Consider the following 14,070-nt stretch of genomic DNA (forward strand, 5'->3'; position numbering starts at 1 on the left):
AATATAAATTTATCTTACTTTGGGAAATACAAAATAATCTTTATACAAGAACTGTCATAAAATGGGAGTGTTTATCACACTGTAAGTTCAATAAAATAGTCACTAAATATTAATTGGGGAAATGCTTATAATAAATGCTATGGCACATTCTAGCTCCTCCTTTTTTATAAATAATAAAGAGAACATATATTTTATTTGAGCTAATACAATTGCATTATTAAGTGAAAGATAATAGAACATAAAAATTAGCAAAATGAAAACTGAAAGCCTGATAATATAGCACCCAAGTCAATGACAGTTAACAAGATTTGTTGAACTAAACAAAATTACCATGATGTGAATTATACACCTGTGATATTATGATTTATAAAAGAAATATATATATTTGGTCTTCATCCTTATTCCTGACACAGAGTTCTTTTTTTTTTTTAAAGATTTATTTATTATTTTATTTATTTTATTTTTGGCTGCTTTAGGGCTTAGTTATGGCACGCGGGATCTTCCCTGAGGCATGTGGGATATTTTGCTCTGGCATGCGGGCTCTTCGTTGTGGTGCGCAGGCTTCTCTCTAGCTGTGTTGTGTGGGTTTTCTGTTCTCTAGTTGTGGCGCACAGACTCCAGGGTGCATGGGCTCTGCAGTTGTGACGCACGGGTGCCAGAGCACGTGGGCTCTGGAGCTTGCGGCACACGGGCTCTAGTTGAGGGGCACGAGCTCAGTAGTTGTGGCGGGTGGGTTTAGTTGCCCCGTGGCATGTGGGATCTTAGTTCCCTGACCAGGCATCGAACCCCCGTCCCCTGCCTTGTAAGGTGGATCCTTTACCATTGGACCACCAGGGAAGTCCCCTGACGCAGAGTTCTTAAACCCTTGTAAATTCCTAAGTGATAAGAGCACTAGGGGCATCTTTTGTCCTAATATTTGGGCTTTGACCCCAGTTCCTGACACAGAGCTCCTGAAAACCTTGTAATTTCCTGTGCAATAGGAGTATCTTTTGTACTAATGAGGTGACTCTGAGTGAGCTCCTGGATGAGGGCTGGTCACTGAAAGTCTAAGCCGTGATTAGAAACTAGAAAATTTCAGCCCTACTCCCCATTATCCAGATAGGGAAAAGGGTCTGGAAATAGAGTTAATAACTGATCATGCCTATGGGAAGAAGCCTCCATAAAAATCCCAATAGTGTGGGGTTCGAAGAGCTTCCAGGTCAGTGAACACATTCACATACTGGGAAGGTGACGCATCCCAACTCCACAGGGACAGAAGTGCCTGTGCTCAGGATCCTCCCAGACCTCGCCCTACATAGCTTTTCATCTGGCTGTTCATCTGTATCCTTTATCATATCCTTTAATAAACTGGTTCTTTTCTAACACAATCCCATAATTTAAAAAAGGAAGAAAAAAAGGAGGGAGGGAAGGATGAAAGGATGCACAGAAGGATGGAAGGAAGGAAAAGAAAATCATCATTCTTTCATCAGCTCTTTAATGTAAGGACTCATTATAAAAGAGAGTAGTATATATATATATATATATATAGTACATATATAAAAACACTATATATATATATGTGTGTGTGTATATGTATATATATATATATATATATATATATATATATATATATAATACATATAATTTTTAGCACAATGCTCTGGGTGTTTAGACCGAACTAATTTTTTAAAGAATTAAAACGTTACTCTCTCAAAGAACATGCAATTTAGGTAGAGGTGAAAAGACAAAAATCACAAATTATTATAATGACAAGGTGGAATGGCAAGATAGAGACAGGGTTATTAAGCAATGACACTATTGTGATCTGTTTATATCTGTTATATTTTTGTATTTTATTTTTAATTTGTATTTAACTATTAGTACATCAATCTTACAGGCAGATTACCAATGTAATAAATAATTAAATTTTGCATAAGTAACCAAACTTGTCTGCCATGAGTGAGGCAGACATTTTTATTTAAAATAATGTAGAGTTTAGTTTAGTTCTTTATCTTATCAGAATTGCTGCATGGTCAATGAATGCTATAAGGACACACAGGATGCAAATCACACAATTGTTCTAGCTGGGAAAAAATCTGGTTAATTTGACTTTCCTAAGCTCTTTCTCTCAGGGCTATTCTTTAAATATGGGAAAAGAAAGGACTTAATATAAAATTTCCATAAGAAAAGACCAAGCTCTTCTCCAGAGGAAGTAAAGGGAGAGTTTAAACTAGAAAAGGAAGTCACTGCATCAGAAATCTTTACGAAAATATGTTCTCAATTCTTCAAGGTATAGAGACAAAAGTAAAAAGACATCATTTGATAAGAAAAAGTATTCTCATGCAAAATTGCCTGAAAAATTCACCCAGAACTCTCCTCAGATCATTACTACTACCTTGGTAGTGAATACCAGAGGAAAAAAAAAAAAGAAACTATAGGTTCATCAGTGAAGAGTTCTACCTTTATAAGCTACTTTGAATCCAAATACAATGTGTATCCTAATTCTGGAGGACATTCTTCAGTGGAGTTCATTTTAAAGTAAACATAAATATCACGTGACATCCCATAACAATGAAAAATAAAGCAAATTGAATTTTGGATAAATACCTGTTATTTCAGGGAGATAGCAAATTTGGGCCCTTCCCCTCGTTCCCACCTATAAGAAATCCACACTCTTTTTCTACACAGAATGCTTTCTTCCAAGAAATTCAGGAATTTGCAGTGCAGGCACCAATGTAAAGAAAAGAGAGGTAGACATGAAAGGAAATATCCCCACGGGTAGAGGCGGGCATGCACACATGGGGATCATCAGAAAGGGAAGGAACACAGTTCCAACACAAACCGAAAGGTGGAAACATTTTTGCCTGTTAAACACTGACTTCCATTTCTTCATATATTCATCAAAGGGCATTTGAGGGGCATTAAGTACAGTTCTGGGAACGCAAAGATGAGAAAGGCACAGTCTCTCAAGAAAACAGTCTCGTGGGAGAGACAGAGATAAGTAATTACAAGGCAATATGATTACTGCTGTAAAGCAGGGACATGTGAAGAACTATGAGGGGGACATAGAGAAAGGGAGACTCTAGCTATGTTTTGGGAGGTCAGGGAAGGTTCCATAAATGTCTGAGCTCGGTTTTCCAGTATTAGTAGAAATTCCAGAATTCCTATTATGTCTGAAGTAGGACTATTAGTGAGGTCTTCATAAAGACAGCCAAATACGAGTTGGGAAGAACAGAGCCAACACTGAATTACTCTCTGGATTCCTAAATAGTTAGATATTCACGCCAAATACAAAAGAAAGCACAAATATTAGACACCAAGGCCTCCTCTCAGAAAGACATATCCAGAAGCCCCAGCAGTCTTGGAGCTTGAAAGCCTGTGCTCAGAGGCAGGAAGCAAGAAGGAGCAAATTCAGCTACCATTTGACAGTTCACCCCTGCTATTAATAACATCACTGAGGCTAGCTTTAGTCAAATCCCTGTCTCACTGGCCTGGCCTGTTATGGTGGACTCAGTATCAAGTCACCGATTGAGCTTAATGTTTCCATATGAAATAGGGATTCATCTATCTCATGGCAGTTAATATCCAGTTGCATTGATTTGAGGAAACATTTGGTATTTACTTCACATGATGCTTGTTAAATCAAAATCAATGTAAATTAATTAACTTGAAAGTGTTATCTAATTTCCTCATCGGTATTAATGCTGGTTTCCAGTAGCAAATGCTTTGGAGTGAAAAATACTCATCTATGTATTTTTCCTAAGTTTTCCCCCACTGTATTCAGTTTTAATTTGTGTGACAAGTTTCACCTCACAAAGTGCTTCCTCCTATTTGATTCTTTCCAAACACACATTGAGGTCTGTTTATATATTAATTTCTACTAGAATCACAGACGTCTCCTCCTTCATCTCTCCTCCCCAAAGGACCAAAAAGGCCTCTTGAGTGGCTATAAATGTCTCATTATAAACACTTAATTAAAAACTGTGTCTCAGTTAGAGTCAATCTGGTCTGCACTCTCATGCCAAAAAGCCAAGTCTTTCAAGCTGTGCATTTTTACTATTAACCTTCCAGGGTAGCTTTAGAATCTCAATCAATTCTTTAAAAAATGCAAATGTCCTTTTCCCTTTGGCTTAGCAGTAGCCACTGGGAAATACATATGTATAATTCCTTCCTGGCTACGCATGTGCTGTCACAATTACCCAAGAAGATATTCCAGAGCATGCTCAGCTTCCAACCTGCCATCAGAGGCCGTTCAACTTTCAGCCTCGCCTTGGCCCAGCCAGGTGGGTAGTGAAGGGCCCTCTGCAGATATGCCTGTTCACAGGATTCATCTTAATCTGTTCTCACAACTCTACTTCCGCGTCTGCTGTGTGGGCTCCTCGCCCACAGGGCCCCCGCCTCCCACCTACTCTCCACTGTCCCCCTAGCGTGCTCTGGGGCCCTTCCCGGCCTGCCCCAGACAGCCCTCTAGCTCCATCATCTGCGCTCCCCTTAACACCCAACCCCAGTAACTGTCCTACGCGCTAACCATGGCAGCATGAGCGGTTCCCACACACACCACAGGGTTGCATGCCCCTTGCCTTTGCACACATTCCCTCTGCCTGCAGTGTCCTTGTATCCCGGGGATCTCCCACCTAGTCTTCCAAACTCAGTTCAAAAGCCATTTCCCCTGTGAAGTCATCTCTCACTGCTCTTTCCCACCCCCGGCAGAGTTGAGAATTCTCTCCGCTACTCCCAAAAGCATCGTGGGCCCTTCTCTATCCTAATATTTATCCACAGTATTTAATTAGGAGTTTCATGACTGTCTCCCCACTAGGCTGTGAGCTCCTTAAAAGTGGGGATGTGTTTTTTTCCTTCTTATATGCCCAGCTGCTAGAACCATGCCTGGCATCTGGCAAAAGCAATCAAGAAGTCTCCGTGGAATGAACAGAAGGTGATATATGTAAATGCGAGAAGTGTGGATTTTCCAGCTCACCCATGTCCCAGGAAGCATGGGAATCCCACACTTACCGAGATGATGACCTCTGCTCAGAGGGGGCCTAAATCTCCGACCAAGAAAAGAAACGTGCAAAGGACACCGTCATGTGCAGCTGCCCTCTCCTCAGCTGTGGTCTCCGTGCCTAATGGGACACAGGCACGGATCATGGGAGCATACAGTCCATGAAAGGGTCCAGAATATGCCACCGTGGCATAAAAATTATTTTGAGCTGAAGGCATTTGTGTTCCTGGAATCCTTAATCTGCCTAAAAGCAGAGCCTTCCGAAAGAACTCTGAACTCAACCGTCATAAATCCCCTCTCCGGAGGCAACCAAGAAAGACTGTTATCACCACATCCAAACAGATATCATTAAAAAAAAAAAAAACCCAAATCCAAAACAGAACCCTATCGTACCTCTTGTCTATTCTCCTAAGGGTCCATTCATCTTTCCAAAAAGTCATTAGTGGTTTTTGTTTGTTTGTTTTAGGTCATTTGTTTTCTTAAGTGCCCCTTGCTCTTCCCTTCCCTATTAAGAAGTCATTTATTTTTCCGTAAGTGCCCTTCTCCCTCTTACCTTCTCTGATTAAGACGGTAAATAAAGCCCCAAGTTCTAACCAGCCCCTTGAGTTACATTTTTCTGTGAACTCCCACATCTATACGTGAATAAAAATCTGTCTTTTCTCTCGCTCATCTGTCTTTTGTCAGTTTAATTCACAGTCCTGAAAACATTGAACCTAAGAGGGTAGAAGAAAAGTTTTTCCTCACCTACACACATACACACACACACACATCTGTATTTGTGTGCATCTCTATTTATGTGACTATGTACACATAATCACATGGACCATTGCACATGTTTGCAGAGCAAGGGGAGGAAAAATTCTCCTATTAGCTTTGTGATGTTCAGGTGACTGGACCTCGGGGTGAGGGGATTTTATACTAAAAACACTAAAAACAAATAGGGAAAAGTAACAGAACAACAAATGACTGAACAGGGAAAAAAACATCCTGAACTTTGCAAGAGCCCCTGATTCTCTGTGGTCATTGCATTGTCAGAGCTCAGATAAACCGAACCTATGGAAAATCTCCATGTCTTATTCCCATTTCCAGCTTCCTCCCAAATAAGCCTTGTTCCAGCTGTTAACTAATGGCATTGGCCTTCCCTGTCAGCCTTCAGGTAAAGATGCTAGCGAGCAAGAATAATGTGAAAGAAAGTGAAACCAAAGGGAGAAAGAGAATCAAAAGAACAAAATCTTCCCACAACTGGACCTTTCCTTGAGTGAAAATGCCTGGATGCATGTTTTCCCCTCCTAAGTCTCAAGTACGATGATCCAGACCAGTAGTTTCAAAGCAAGCTCTCCTCAGTCTGGGGAGGTGGCCTCCCAGAGGCATCGGAGATGAGAGGTGATACCCACCCCCGACCTTCAACCAGAAAGTACCCAGCTTTGTTCTGTTTCAAAGTTGGGCTCGTATAGGAGGTTCTGTTTAAAGGAAGAGTTCTATAGCTAAAAAAAAAAATTAAAACAAACAACAACTCCAGTCCAGAAAATGAGGCCATTGCTCTGATGAAACTCCATCCGGCTTTTATAAAAATAACAATGGCCTAAGACTGGCCTAGCAGGCTGGGAGGTAACCTGGAGCTCCCGTGCAGTGTAGTGTAGGAGGAGGAACCCCATAACAGAGACGAGAGACCAAGATCCAAGCTGCGCCCTGCTGCATGTGACTGTCTGTCTCCCCTGCAAGACTCCCAGGCTCCATGAAGGCAGTGACCCCGTCTGTCCTGTGCATCATGGAATCCTCAGGGCCTAACACAGTGTCGGGGAGACAGCAGCTACTTGATGACCACTTGTAGGACAAACAGATGAACACCCTCCTGTGCTTGTCTTGGGAGCTCTGGATTCTCACCTTGCTAAGGAAATTCTATAAGCTTCAGTGTCTTCACTGGTAAAAACAAGCATAACGACAATACCTACCCCAGAGAACTGTTTTAAAGGTTAAGTCAGATAACTTATGTAAAATGTATAAGCACAATGCCTAACACAAAAAGGTGTCAATAAGTGTTACCTATTATTTTTACAATTAATATTACTATAGTTCTCTTGAAGTACTGTTTTTAATCTCTTAAAGGCAAGTAGATGGGCACTGGGCATCCTAGGCAAATTCCTTGCCTTCTCTGAATCTATATTTCCTTACCTTAAAATAAGAGTAATAATGAGTAATAATGCCTTCCTTCCAGGGATATGGTGGGTATAAATAAGACAGCATAGATATTCACATAGTGGGCTTTCAATAAATATTTGCCGATCGTCCAATCGACATGCTCATCTTGGTGGTGACAGTGCTAACGGCTTTATTCACAGAGTACATTCTAACAGTTTCCATAGATCGTTTAGTCCTCACAAGGAAAGCATTATTGGCCCCATTTTATGATGCAGAAACCAAACCAAGGTTCAGAAAGGTTAAGAAACTTGCTTGACATCACACAGCATTAGCTAGCAGAGCAGTGGGATTAAAACTGAGATGCATCTCACCCCAAAGCACAGGATCTTTTCTCTGCTTCAGTCCTGCCCCTTCTGGAAGGCTGGCCCCATGAACACCTGCCCGCCTGCCTGTCTGCATCATCCCTGGGGACGTTTGGGGACCTGCCACACCTCTGCCCCTCATGAATCTGTCAGCCGTGGAGACTGACGTTAGCCCCAATGGCACAGGGGCAGGGCTGTCCTTTATGTGGCTTGTGAGAGAAGCAAAATTGTCACCCACCCACAAGCAAGTGTAAAGATATTACAGTCTACATTTTGAACTGGCCTCATTTCTACTCCGTTTTGTCTCCACTCTGGTTTTGCCTCTTTCTTTCTTAATTCTTTCTAATCTATATCTTACGTATATCTGTTAGAGATCTTAAAGCATGTTTGGAATAAGGTAGGCATACCATCAATAAACCAGCAAGCCTACTTCTCAGGGGTTTGCTTGAATGTCCCAGGAAAATCAAGAAAACACCGAGAAGAAAGTTCCCTTCCCTCCCTTTCCCAATAGAAGCGCTGTAGCATCTGCCAGAAGCCCTGCATCCCAGCCCGACCCATGCGGAGGGCCAGGTGAGTCACGGAGGAAAGCCCCGTACCTCTACGGCCACACGGCACCAAACTGCCTCACCGAGCCCCAGAGTGGTGAATGAGCTCCGGCTGTCCTGGACACAAGTGGGGGAAGAAACTGGGGCTTAGAGACCTAACCCTGTGACACAGCACAGCTCGGGCAGGAAGGCAGAATCAGTGACCTGACAGCCACAGGTAACCCTCACGGCACGGAGGGGCAGAAAAGGGGAGTCTTGTACCCAGTGCCCTGTCTCAGGAAATGGCAGGGGATGAGACTTGGGCAGTGTTTTCAGAGTGATGAGGAAGAAGAGTCTACCTCCAATCTCGCTGGCTTTTCAAGGTCCAGTGTCACCAGTTTCAGGCCAAACCAAACGTAAGGTAGATAGCTAGTGGGAAGCGGCCGCATATCACAGGGAGATCAGCTCGGTGCTTTGTGACCACCTAGAGGGGTGGGATAGGGAGGGTGGGAGGGAGATGCAAGAGGGAAGAGATATGGGGACATATGTATACATATAGCTGATTCACTTTGTTATAAAGCAGAAACCAACACACCACTGTAAAGCAATTATACTCCAATAAAGATGTAAAAAAAAAAAAAAAGAACAAACCTGAAATTTTGTCTGAAACCAACCCAACTTCAGGTTTGGGTGGGTGCTGGTGACATGTTAATTGCACAAGGGGAGGGGGATATTTTTACTACGTAAACTAAATCATGTATCTTCCTTGCCTAAAGCCCTCTCATCGTTTTCCATCTCAGTTAAAATAAAATCCCAAGTCCTCACTGGACCCTGCAGGGGACGGGTCCCTGCCTGCCTCTTGAGCTGACCTCCCACCCTCTCCCTTTGCTCACTGCATACAGAGCTCCCCATGACCTAAAGGGCTGAGCTCGCCCCACTGTCCTCTCAGCCTGGGATGCCCCTCACTCGAGATCTTTGCAAGGTGGCTGTCAGGTCTCAGCTGAGTCCTCAAGCACCTCCTCAGTGGAGTCACCCCCAACGCCCCAAACCCACAAAGGGTCACTGTCCATCTCATTGCCAGATTTTTTTTCATGGCAGTATTACCATGTGAATTTATATTGTCCTCATTGTTTATTTGTTTATATTTCCTCTTCCCACCAGAATGGGAGCTCTGTGAGACAGGGCGCCTTGTCCCATTACCTCATCAAGCTGTCACCGTGTCCAGACATTGACTTCACACTGCACATCCAGGCCCCCTTGCCACGCTCTCCACACTAGGAGGCTCCATGTCATGGAAGGACCTGGCCCAGCATCTTACTGCCCGTGTATGTCATGTGGACGCAGGGCAAGCTGTCTCCACATCCTTAAGTGTTGCCTCCATAAATACATGTGGCAGAAAGGCAGGAAGAGAGAAAGGCAGAAGGGAGGAGTTGCATGCTCTTCCCCAATTTCCACAGTCCCCCACGCTCCCGGCCACGAGGACTCTGATCTCTCTTCTGCAGAACTCAGGCCTTCGCTCATCCAGCCGAGAATCCTTGGTTCCTGGGAGGGCAGATGTGTCCTTCCTGCTCAGCGGGTGTGTCGACCAGGTCACGTGGCACAGCACCTGGCCCAGAGCCAGCCCTCGACAAAATACTTGTTGAATGAATGAATGAACGAACAAATGAATAAGAGTGAGCCTGGGGGCAGATGCGTGAGAGAGATCAAATTCCTCCAATCCCTAAGAGCACAGTCTGTGATGGTACCTCCTGGAGCATTACAGCCGCCGTCCTCTCCCCAGAGCCAGGGAGCTTCTGAAAAATACAGATTCCTGGACCCCACCTTGCAGACTGTACTTCCAGGTTGGGGAGCTGTTGCAGAGCCAGGTTTGGCAGAGTCACGATATCCAATCTTCAGGCTTCCTGATGATCGGAATCCAGACGGTGATTTTTTCTCTTGTTCGGTCAATGGCCCCAGATTTCTGGGTAATGACAAGGCTGTGCCACTCTCCATGCTGTACAGAACCTTGTGCCCTGTTGGGCATCTGGCGAATGTTACTTGATATTAATAGTAATAAAGCCTTTTCCTTTAACCTTCCGATCATCTTCAAACGAGGAATCCAGCTCTGCCCTCTCACTAGGAGTGGTTGGCTTACAGGGCTTGAGCTGAGTATGATGTCATTTACCTCATTATGAGATGGGAAGATGAGTGCTTCCTTCCTGAGTGTAGCAGAAGCTGTTGGGAGAGAGGCCAGGCCTCAGCTCAGGCGGAGGAAGGGCGTGTGGTCTTCGGGGGAAGCATATCAAGTGCTACAAGGGTCCCTTGAAAAGAAGGTGACAGAAAACCACCAATGGAAAAACTGGCCTAAAGCAATCTGGGTCTGAAAGTGAGACTTAAAGGAGAACCAATCTGGGAAAAGGTGAGGTTTGAATGGAGAGAAATCAAATACTGAGCATGACTTCCCAGCAGAGAGTCGAAAAATGTGGCCTTTCCAGCAGGGAAGATCTTATTAATAATGCTGATAATGTAATAAAATGTACAGTTGCGAGGTATTTTCCTTCCGAGAGGTCAAAGCGTTCTCCCGTATTGTCTCACTTGAACCCTCCACAATCTGATTTGATGGTGACTGTGGCTGGGACTGAGGTGGGGAAACTGAGGCAGGGAGAGGGGTACTAAACAAAATGACGCCAACAGCATGATCCGTCTGGGGCAAAGGCAGACCCCACGTGAGGGCTCCAGACCTGAAACCCAGGGTTCCTGTTCACTGACATCTCATAACTACAGTGATGAAGTACAGATAAAGTAATAAGATCAGGGGGAAAATGGGCATTTGGATTTGGGAGTTTTTAGGCCCAGACGGGCAAATTAGCTCAGATCTCTAAGATGGGTCCCCAAATGCCACCCCCCAACCTAACACAGGGCAGCCCTCTCCCCTCTGAACTCCCACCACAGCCCTGCCCTGCCTTGCCTGTTCTTGTGCCCTGATTGTACCAACAAACATCGCATTGTGTTCCTACCTACTCTCCTGTGCTGGGGGCTCCCTTCCCCTCTTTCTCCACCTGTATAACCCCTGAGTCCTTGTATTAGTTTCCTAGTTCCTGCAGTAACAGAATGGAAGTTTATGGTCTCACAGTTGTGGAGCCCGGAAGTCCAAAATCAAGGTGTCTGAAGGGCCATGTTCCCTCTGGAGGTGCTGGGGAGGACCCGCTCCAGGCCTCTCTCTGGGCTTTTGGTGGTTCCTTGGCTTGTGGCAGCATAATTCCAATCTTCTCATGGCATTACCCTGTGTGGGTGTCTGCCTTTGTGTCTAAATCTTCCCCCCTTTTTTTTGTGGTACGCAGGCCTCCTACTGTTGTGGCCTCTCCCGTTGAGGAGCACAGGCTCCGGACGCGCAGGCTCAGCGGCCATGGCTCACAGGCCCAGCCGCTCCGCAGCATGTGGGATCTTCCGGACCAGGGCACGAACCCGTGTCCCCTGCATCGGCAGGTGGACTCTCAACCACTGCGCCACCAGGGAAGCCCTAAATCTTCCCCTTTTAATAAGGACACTTTGGGATTAGGCCCACGCCACTCTGATAACCCTCATTTTAAACTTATCTCTGTAAAGACTCTAAATCCAAATAAGGCCACATTCTGAGATACTGGAGGTTAAGACTCCCATATATCTTTTTGGGGGGACACGATTCAACTCCTTAAAGCCACACATTGATTGTCGCCTCCTGGCTGAGGCTGGGCTGGGTGCCCTTCCTCTGTGCTTCTCTGGTGTCCTGCGTGGTGCTCGTCACACCACATTATCAAGTCCACTCATCTGTGTCCCCCACCTGACCATGACTCTGAGAGAAGGAATCCAGAGTTTCATCTCCATAGCCCCAGAGCCTTCTCAGCCCAGTGCTGGGAACATCGTGGGCATCAGACGTTTGCTGATGAATGAACGCAGATGGTCATGGATTTTGCAAGCTGTGCTGCTGGCCCCGTTACCTGCCTTCACTGCAGGATTGCAAGGGAACACATGGTCAGCAGGCTTCAGTGACCTCTGTCCAGACTCTCGCATCAAGGACAACTAGGTGAGCTGGCAGATTTAGTCCATTTGTCTCACACCAGCCTGGTCCCAACAGCTGGAAAGTTCAGCAAAGACAGGGACCCACGGGGTGAAATTTCAGGGCCCCAAACCTTCGCCCTGAATGTCACCTTTCAAGCTCTGCGCGTGAATGGTTGCCAAAATGCAGAAGGAATTTTTTCTGGTTGTTTTCCTAACTGGCCTTTCTCTGAACCCTGTGAACCTCTTCTTCTAGATGAAGATCCTTGAGGTGGAAGAGCAGCAGCAGACTCACTTCTCTTCCAGTGGGTGGGAAGTCGCAAGGCTGGTGCTGTCACCGCTTCTTTGCGCTCGCGCTTCCTGCGTGTCAAAGGCCACTTGGAGCTGCCCCCCTCCACCCCCCTGTTGCGACTGGAGCAGCCAGGAGCACTGCTTGGTGCCAGGCCCTTTGCTACTGTCTGTAGCCCCTGGCCTTCTCAAACCAAGTTTTAAAATAAAACCACTATCTTCTACCTCAGCAATGGTAATAATGCTGAAGATTCATTTGGAAGTAAGGCCACAACTGTCCTTCAGTAACTGGCACACCTGTGTTGACCTTTTCATCCCAACTTAAAGAACTGTGAAACAGGGCTGTCGTCTCTGTGCAGCTGTGCACCCAAGGGAGCCCAGTCAATGAATGTTGCGGTGGATTCACTTGTTCCCAGTGTGTTCTGGTGCGTTTGTGGCAGGATAATCCCAATTTGCCTTACACACTTCCTTCCGATGTGCTAAGATCCTTCATGATGAAAGCAAAGTACACAATCAGGTTGAGAGGAACAACACAGCACAGGTGGAAAGGTGCCCATTGAGGAAGAATCCCACCACTTCCATTCGGCAGAGATTCTTTAACGTTCTTGAGGGTATGATTTCCCCATCCTTATAGCCTTTGCTTTCTACCACTGGTCATTTTGATAATAATGGCTAGCTTTTTATTATGTATCATTTCATTGATAATAACTGTGATCATTTATTGAGCACCTGCTAAATACCATGAAGCCTTCAGAGTAGTCCTAGCTGGAGCACTTAGGCAAGAAAAAAAGAAAGAAAAGGCATTTACTTAGGAAAAGAACTAAAATTGTCTCTGTTTGAAGATGATATAATTTTATATATAGGAAACCCAAAGATTCCACCAAAAATCTCTTAGAACTAATAAGCAAATTCAGTAACACTCCAGGATATAATATTAACACACAAAAATCAGTGGCATGTCTATATATTAACACTGAAATATTTAAAAGAGAAATAAACAATAGCATCAAAAACAACAAAATACGTAGGAATAAATGTAACCTGGAGAATTAGAAATCTGTTCACTGAAAGCTATGACACTGATGAAAGAAACTGAAGAAGACACAAATAAATGGAAAGCTATCCCATGTTAGTGGGTCAGAAGAATATTGTTAAAATGTCTACTACCCAAAGCCATCTAGAGATGCAATGCAATCCCTATGATAATCCCAATGACATCTTTCACAGAAATAGAAAAAATAATCCTAAAATTCATATGGATACACAAAAGACCCAGAACAGCCAAAGCAATCTTGAGAAAGAATAACAAAGCTGGAGGCATTACACTTCCTGATTTCAAACTATATTACAAAGCTATAGTAATCAAAACAGTACATGACTGGCATTAAAAACATATATGTAGACCAATGGAACAGAATTAAGAGCCCAGAAATAAACCCATGCATATACTGTCAACTGATATTTGAAATGGGAACCAAGAATACTCACTGGGGAGAAGATAGTCTTTTCAATGAACAGTGCTGGGAAAACTGGACATTTGCAAAAGAATGAAACTAGACCTCTATCTTACATCACTCACAAAAATTCACTTGAAATGGATTAAAGATTTAAATAAAAGACCTGAAACTATAAAACTCCTAGAAGAAAATACAGGGGAAAAGTTCCTTTACATCGGCAGTGGCAACAATATTTTGGATATGATACCAAAAGCACAAGCAACAAAAGCAAAAATAAACAAGTGGGACTACATGAAACTAAAAAGCTT

The 14,070-nt window shown here is 44.2% G+C and overlaps 1 long non-coding RNA gene across 1 annotated transcript in view; it reads right to left on the minus strand.

The window, feature by feature from the left end:
- The window catches only part of LOC141276850 (uncharacterized), a 29,678-nt gene extending 20,990 nt beyond the window's left edge, over positions 1 to 8,688 (minus strand). The window contains exons 1-2 of the long non-coding RNA XR_012327101.1: positions 8,655 to 8,688; positions 8,363 to 8,487 (exon numbers count right to left, since the gene is read on the minus strand). This is a non-coding gene — a long non-coding RNA (uncharacterized lncRNA). The remainder of the gene's footprint in view (positions 1 to 8,362; positions 8,488 to 8,654) is intronic.
- Positions 8,689 to 14,070: the final 5,382 nt, after the last annotated feature.

Source organism: Tursiops truncatus, chromosome 17 (genome assembly GCF_011762595.2).
Source record: "Tursiops truncatus isolate mTurTru1 chromosome 17, mTurTru1.mat.Y, whole genome shotgun sequence".
Lineage (NCBI taxonomy): Eukaryota > Metazoa > Chordata > Mammalia > Artiodactyla > Delphinidae > Tursiops > Tursiops truncatus.